Here is a 7104-nt window from a genome sequence, read left to right as displayed (position 1 = left end):
GCTCTGGGGAAAGATCAGGAAAGATGCCCAAAAGCCTTTTTGATGGCTTCCCAAAGGAAAGCATTCCTGGCCTATCCAACAGAGGGTACCCTCCAGCAAACTGTTCTCCACAGCCCTAAGTCTTTAAATTTCTACCATCTCTATCCCTGTTGAAGGTAGAATTGAAACAATGGTCATGGTTTTCCCTGTCTGGGGTCGGCTAAACAGCAGCTCAGAGCTCGGACCTGGAGGTTCAAATTTGCTGATCATAAGGTGTGAATACTGCATGGCCATGGTCTACCCTGTTGTTGTTGTTGTTTTTGCTTGTTTAAGTTTTTATTTCATAATCATAAACTTAATTCTGCAATCCAGTTAGACTTGGCAGGGAAGGATTATGTAGAACTGAAAGAACTGCCGCAACAGCACAGTTAAGATCCTGACAGCAGACAAAGGGAGGTGGGATGCTCTTCTGAGGAATGGTCTGATGTTTAAGACAAAACACAAATCAAATTTATTAGACTTAGCCACAGTCAGCAATGGTGATCTTCTTGCTGGTGATGCCACTCCTGGACTCAAAGTGCTCGTGGCTTCCACAATATCCATGTGCCACAATATCCAAGGCTTCTTTCACCTTGCCAGAGGCCATGTGCTTGTCATCTAACCATTCAGTCTTAGCAATGCAGATGAAACACTGGGAGCCATTTATGTTGGGTTCAGCATTGGCCATGGACAAGATGTCAGGACCTGTGTGCCTCAGGATGAAATTCTCAGCATCAACCTTCTGCCCATATTTGCCACCAGTGACATTATGGTGCATCAAGTCACTATCCTGGCACATAAAACCAGGAATAATTCTGGGAAAGCAGGAACCGCTATAACCAAATTCTTTCTCCCCAGTGCTCAGAACATGACATTTTTTGCTGTCTTTGAAACTTTGCAGCCCAAGGGCTTGCCATCAGGGTAATGTCAAAGAACACAGTGGGGTTGACCATGACTGCAGTCAGCGACGTCTGCAAGGCCACACCCTATTCTTGGGGAAGAAAACTTCCATGTGCCTTTCAGTCCACAGCAGCCTCCCAGGGACTGGACCACACAGGGGCTGCCTCAAGAGGGGGATGAAGTACCAGCAGCTGCTGTGGAGTAAGCTACTTATAGTTCATTGCCAGTTTCTCAGGCTCTTCCTCCCACTCTTCCCCTGACCTCTGGAGCCCCAGAACATGTTTCAGACAGTTCCTGCCTAACCCACTAGCTCTTTTGGAGAAGTGAGTCCTGGAGCTCCCTACTCCTTTGAGTGATGCTTTTAAATTGTAAATTAATTCATGACACTTGTCTCTCAAAACCCCTGAAACCTACCATTTCTCTCAGAATAAAGTCCGAAGTTTTTCACTTGTCACTTAAGCCTTTCATGATCTTGTTCCTGTTTCCCCTCTGGTCTCATCAATCAAGACTTTCTTCTTTGCTCTTTGCATTCCAGTCACACTGGCCTGCATGTAGTTTATTAAATATCAGACCGTCTCTCTAGGCCTAAGTACTGGCTGTTCTTTCTGATGGGTAGACTCAATTCAGGTATCCATATGTTTCCCTCCTTCAGTTTAATTTGGGTAGCTGCTAATGTCACCTTCTCAGAGCTATCTCGTTATAAAATAGTGCTTCTCTGCCTGTCATTTCTACTTCTTTATTCTGCTCCCCCCATATTATTTGTAATTTCCAGGCATAATATATATGTATTACTTTATGTGCAGATATATTACCCTTCTCTTCCCACTAGAATGTTAGCTGTATTAGGTCATCTACCTAATCAGTTTTTGTTCACTCCTTCCCCATGTACCTAGAAAGATGACTGATGGCTAGTAAGCCCTCAAAAAATTACTTATTCATCCATTCAAGAATTTCTCATTTTCATAATTTCTGAAAAGCAAGCAGAATATATTTCATTTCCTTTGGCGAAGGAGTTCTAAGTTAGAAAACATATCTACCTTTCTTTGTATGCTATTTTATAATTATTGATTTTTAGCCATGTGAATATTAACCAGTTTCTTTCAATTTAAAGAATTTAGTTAATAGAGTTAAAAAAGTAAATAAAAAAGAGTCTACTCATTCAAGATATGCTTTGGTTAAACAGTTATGAGCTAGTATAAACTTCACTTTTTTTTTCTGCTAAACTGTGAAGATACAGGGTTATATCTAATAAGAATACAGAGTTAAGGAGTGTGTGTTTTAGTTTAAATTGAGTTGTCAGGGAAGGTACTGTTCTGGTTTGCTAGCTGCTGGGATGCAACACATCAGAGACGGATTGGCTTTTAATAAAAGGGGATTTATTTTGTTGGTTCTTCAGAGGAAAGGCAGCTAACTTTCCACTGAGGCTCTTTTCTTACGTGGAAGGCACAGGATGGTCTCTGCTGGTCTTCTCTCCAGGCCCCTGGGTTCCAACAACTTTCCCCGGGGTGACTTCTCCAAAGGCCTGGGCTGAGCTGCAAGTGCTGTGATGAGGAATGCTGAGCTGCTAGACTGTGCTACATTGCGTTCTCTCATTTAAGCACAAGCCAATTAAGTTAAACGTCACTCATTGCAGCAGACACGCCTCCTAGCCGACTGCAGATGTAATTAGCAACAGATGAGATTCACCTACCATTGGCCCATGTCCACAGCAACAGAACTAGGTGCTTTCACCTGGCCAAGTTGACAACTGAATCTAACTACCACAGGCACAGAGATTAAATCACTTGTCTGAAGTCATTGAACTTCTGTTAAGAGAAGCTTAAAATTTGGATGCATAACAATTTCTCTAAGAGGTAATTAAAATTTTTATTGATTAACTTCTTTCTTACCTGAGAAGTTAATACGTGCAAATGATCAAAAATCGAACAGTATTAGGAGGTTTATAGTGAAAAATAAATCTTCCTATGATTGACCCAGGGCTCCAGTTTAACACCCCCCCAACCATGGGCAACTCAGGTGCCACTTCAAAATAATCTACAGATGTATGTACATATCTATATATCTTTATCTATAGTGAATATCTTTTTCTATTAATAGGTATCTGCCATACATGCCATCGTGTACTTTGTTTAAAATGTGATCTCAGCATAAATATTTTCATTCAATTCAAGAAGGTAAAGTGTCTTTCCTAGGCATATTAATTGCACACAGTTTAATATTGATGTTTAAATAACCATTTCCTCACACCTTCCCCCACCAACCCCACTGCATTATTTCTGTTGAAGCTGCAGAGGGCACTATAATTCTTTCTTCTCTCTCTATTTTTTAAATCCAAAAGCAATAGCATAGCTGAGAAGAGCCTTAGATAATGTTTTCCCGGTTTTGAATCTGGTGCAAATTTTAGAAGTCAAAGGAGCTCCTAGAATTAGAAATAGCTATCAGTTCAAATTACTCATTTGTGCTTCCTTATTTTATGCATTTCAATAGAACTAATTGCAACATATGTTTATATTATGCAATCACCTTCAGGAGGAATCACTTTTGTCTAATAGAATACAATGCTTAATTTCCAAAGCATAATTCTTGTCTTTAATTTTAGAACATTTATTTATAATGATCACAGTATCTATACTTTTTAATTGTGGCACAGATGATTTGCGTGGAATTGTGGAAACCGCACTGGTCTGGGTGAGTTCAACTCCACTGTTTATAGTTATGCTGTGAGGCAACTTTTCCTCATCCACAAAACGAAGGAATGGGATGGGAGGATTTTCCTCTAGCTTCAATACCTGACATCATCATAAACAAATGATCAAATATGCATATTTGAAACTTGTTAGAATTGAGTATGGATGACTATAAAATTGAATATGGATTGAGAAGGGGGTGGGAAGAGAATGATCTATGTTACAGAGCAAAACTAAGCTGGTGATGCAGCAGAAACTGATGGTGGTTTACCAAATGCCATTCTCCTCTTTCTGACTAGAAAGCAAGACTGCATTTCCCAGTCTCTCTTTCCAATTAGAAGGCCACTTCTAGGTCCTGCTAATAACAACTTCCCATGTGCACTCTTCCTCCCTTTTCCTTGCTTGAGCATCTTTCTTTCTGCCCCATTTACTACTGCAAATCTTGCCGATTCGCAAGTCCAGGTCTTATCTTTATCTTCAGTGAAAAACTGCTGGGGTCAGGCAAGATGTCTCAACTCCCACCTCTACCACCCTTACCTCCTGTACTGCAACTGATCTATATCCCCACTTATTCTTGTGCTTCCAGAGAACGAGGTGTCTGTCATTTTTGTGGTGTGTCCTTCCATTAAAGCCCTTGCTTCCATCTTCTCCACTCTCCTTTAGGACCTCACTCTTTATTTCAGGAAAATGCTAGAAAATAAAAAGAAGAATTATCTGCAATTCCACTACTCTTAAAAAATTATCTAAATTTTCAAGTGAACATTTCTTCTATCACCCATCAAATTTCATCTTCACCTGTGGAGCCTGCAAGAGGCTAGCAAAACAAGCCATAGTCAGCTGGCAGCCATTAACTCCGAGCGAGGCAGTCATGTAAGCCAGCTGGAAAGTCCCTGGTGTACAGCAGTGTAAAGGCCAATAAATCACTAACAACACATCTGCAGCTAGCGTCAATTATGGTTATCATTTCTAACTTGCTTATGATTGGTCCAGGATTCCTTAACCAAATGTTTCTATATTTTGCTATGTATAAAACTGCAGCTGTTTGTACCTCCTTTTTCCCCGGCTTGGAATGGCACCTGCAAAGCTTTGCGCTCTGCTGTGCAGTACAATAAAATGATTCAAGCCTGACCTCTGGTGTCGCATCCTGTTTTGGAAGAAGCTCAGCTGAAGACTGTGCCCCAGCGCCAGGGGTGCAACAGCTTTCCTGGCACCTGAACAGGGACTTGACTGAACTGGCGCAACCTGTGACACCAGATCAGAGGCCCCTGGATCCCAGCCATCATCGTCAGATCAACCAGACTCTCGGATTGCTGGCACCTGTCTGTCTGTTGAGCAGACCTGAGATGACTCAGACCGCTTGGAAAATGGAGATACCCTTGGAAAATGGAGATACCCGGGGATCGACGGGCCTCTATGGCTTGAACCATTCCTATGTGTTCTGGTCTCTGTTACCTGTCTGATTGTGGATCCACCTGACTGGGTGAGTAGATCCATTTTGGGGATGCCGTAGGATCTCTCCCACACCCTCCTAATAAAATTGGAATTGGGTGCTCTGTTTAACTGTTCTGCCTGTGTAAAAACTGCTCTGTAATTAACCTGTGTCTAAAATGGGAACTAGTTAGTCCTTTCCAGGAGATGGGGAACCTATTGAACCCCTGGAATATGTGTTACAAAACTGGCCAAAACTAGGAAAGAGAAGGTCTAAGAAAAAAATAATTAAATACTGTACTATAATATGGCCAAAATATGATATTGCATATCTGACAAAATAGTCACCAAAAGGGTCTTCCGATTTAAGTTTGCTAAATGCCTGAATAATGTGGCTAGATAATACTGCAAAGTTTTAGGAAGAATCTTACTGTATATTTTCAGGAACACCTCCTATGGCTTCCAGTTCAATTACTTCCCATGCAGCCCTTCTGAGCCTTTGTTAAAATCTCAGGTCCCTGCTAAAAACTCCAATCCCTCAATGGCCAGTCACCTAACCCTCAGTTCCCATGGAGTCTTCCAGTTTCCCACTGCCTTACCTGTCAGCTCCAACCTCTGAGAACTCCAGTCTGGGGCCAACTGGTCCGTACCCCTTAGTTCCTGTAACCAGGGTAATTTCCTCTGCCAGGATAGGGGGTGCTACAGCCATGGTTTGGCTATATTCACATCAGGCATGGGGACCTTCAGAGGAAGCCAAGCTAGCCAAATTAAAGGATAAGTTCTCTACCCAGCCCTGACTGGTGATAGAAACTATCCAAACTCTCCACCATTCACAAGCCAACCTGGGATGATTTAAAAGCCTTGGCTAGTCTTGTATTTTCAGAAGTAGAAATCTCCCAGACTGTTTCAAATGCCCGCTAACTAGCGAGCTCCCAAGCCAACATTGCCTACAATGGGCCAGTAGATGACTAGTTCAATAGGAGGTCAATATAAACTAGGACTTTAGTGAGGATACTCATCTCAAAATGGCCAAGCCCATGTCTCCCCTGTTCAGTGCTTGGCTCATTTACGAGACCTCTTCTTACAAGGGTTAGAGGCCAGCATAGTTGCACCAATATCTGGTCCCAGGTAAAAGAATGTTATCAAGCTCAAATCACTCAACCCAAATTCTGATTCCTCGGGCATGACCCTGACCAAGGAAAATGCCTACTAGCCGCTGAACAGGTAAAGGCCATCTGCACCATCCCTATCCCACCCACAACAAAAGAACTCAAGTCCTTTCTTGACCTAACCAGCTATTGTTGGCTCTGGATCTGGGACTATAAAACTCTGGTCAAGCCCCCTTATGAACATGCTAACTGAGAACCCTCCAGTTGTCAATGCTACTGCCCCCTGCTGGGGTTGCCCGTCAGATTCACCAGCTTAAGGAACATCTCTCCTTGGCTCCAGCTCTGCACTTGCCTGAACCATTGAAACAATTTCAGCTCTTTGGGGCAGAAGGAGGAGGGCTGGCCCAAGGAATCCTCTGTCAAGACTCATCCTATAGCCCCAAGGTAATTGCTTACTTCAGCAAACAACTTGACTCCACTGCCAACAGATGGCCCTCCTGCCTACAGGCCATGGCAGCAGCTCCTCTGCTTGTTCAGGAAGCTCAAAAATTCACCTTCAGAGAACCTCTAACCGTCCTGTCCCCCATGCTATTCAGACTATTCTTGAAACCCGAGGACCTCCCTGGATGAGCAGCAGTCATCTCCTCAAATGTCAAGCCATTCTCCTTGAACACCCTGAGGTTACACTACAAGTCTCCAACTGACTAAACCCTGCTACCCTCTTGCCTCTGTACCTCATGGATCCAGAAACTCCCAGTCATTACTGTACCTGCAGCATTGACTTGCAAACAAAGCCTCAAGAAGGTCTATCTGACTACCCCATTCCTAATTCTGACCTTCAGCTATTCACTGATGGTTCCAGCTTTGTTGAAAATGGCACCAGATACACAAGATGGGCAGTTGTAAATGACTCACTAAAAGCTGTGACCAGTGGCACCCTCTTCCCGAATGCATCTGCTCAA

The 7104-nt window shown here is 42.9% G+C and overlaps 1 pseudogene; it reads right to left on the bottom strand.

Annotated features, from left to right (window-relative positions):
• Positions 1-499: 499 nt before the first annotated feature.
• LOC143668460 (peptidyl-prolyl cis-trans isomerase A pseudogene) lies at positions 500-971 on the bottom strand (annotated as a pseudogene).
• Between the last annotated feature and the right edge of the window lie 6133 nt (positions 972-7104).

Source organism: Tamandua tetradactyla, chromosome 24 (assembly GCF_023851605.1).
Source record: "Tamandua tetradactyla isolate mTamTet1 chromosome 24, mTamTet1.pri, whole genome shotgun sequence".
NCBI lineage: Eukaryota > Metazoa > Chordata > Mammalia > Pilosa > Myrmecophagidae > Tamandua > Tamandua tetradactyla.
Note: the sequence above shows the minus strand (reverse complement) of the source record. Positions and strands in the feature narration are given on the sequence as shown.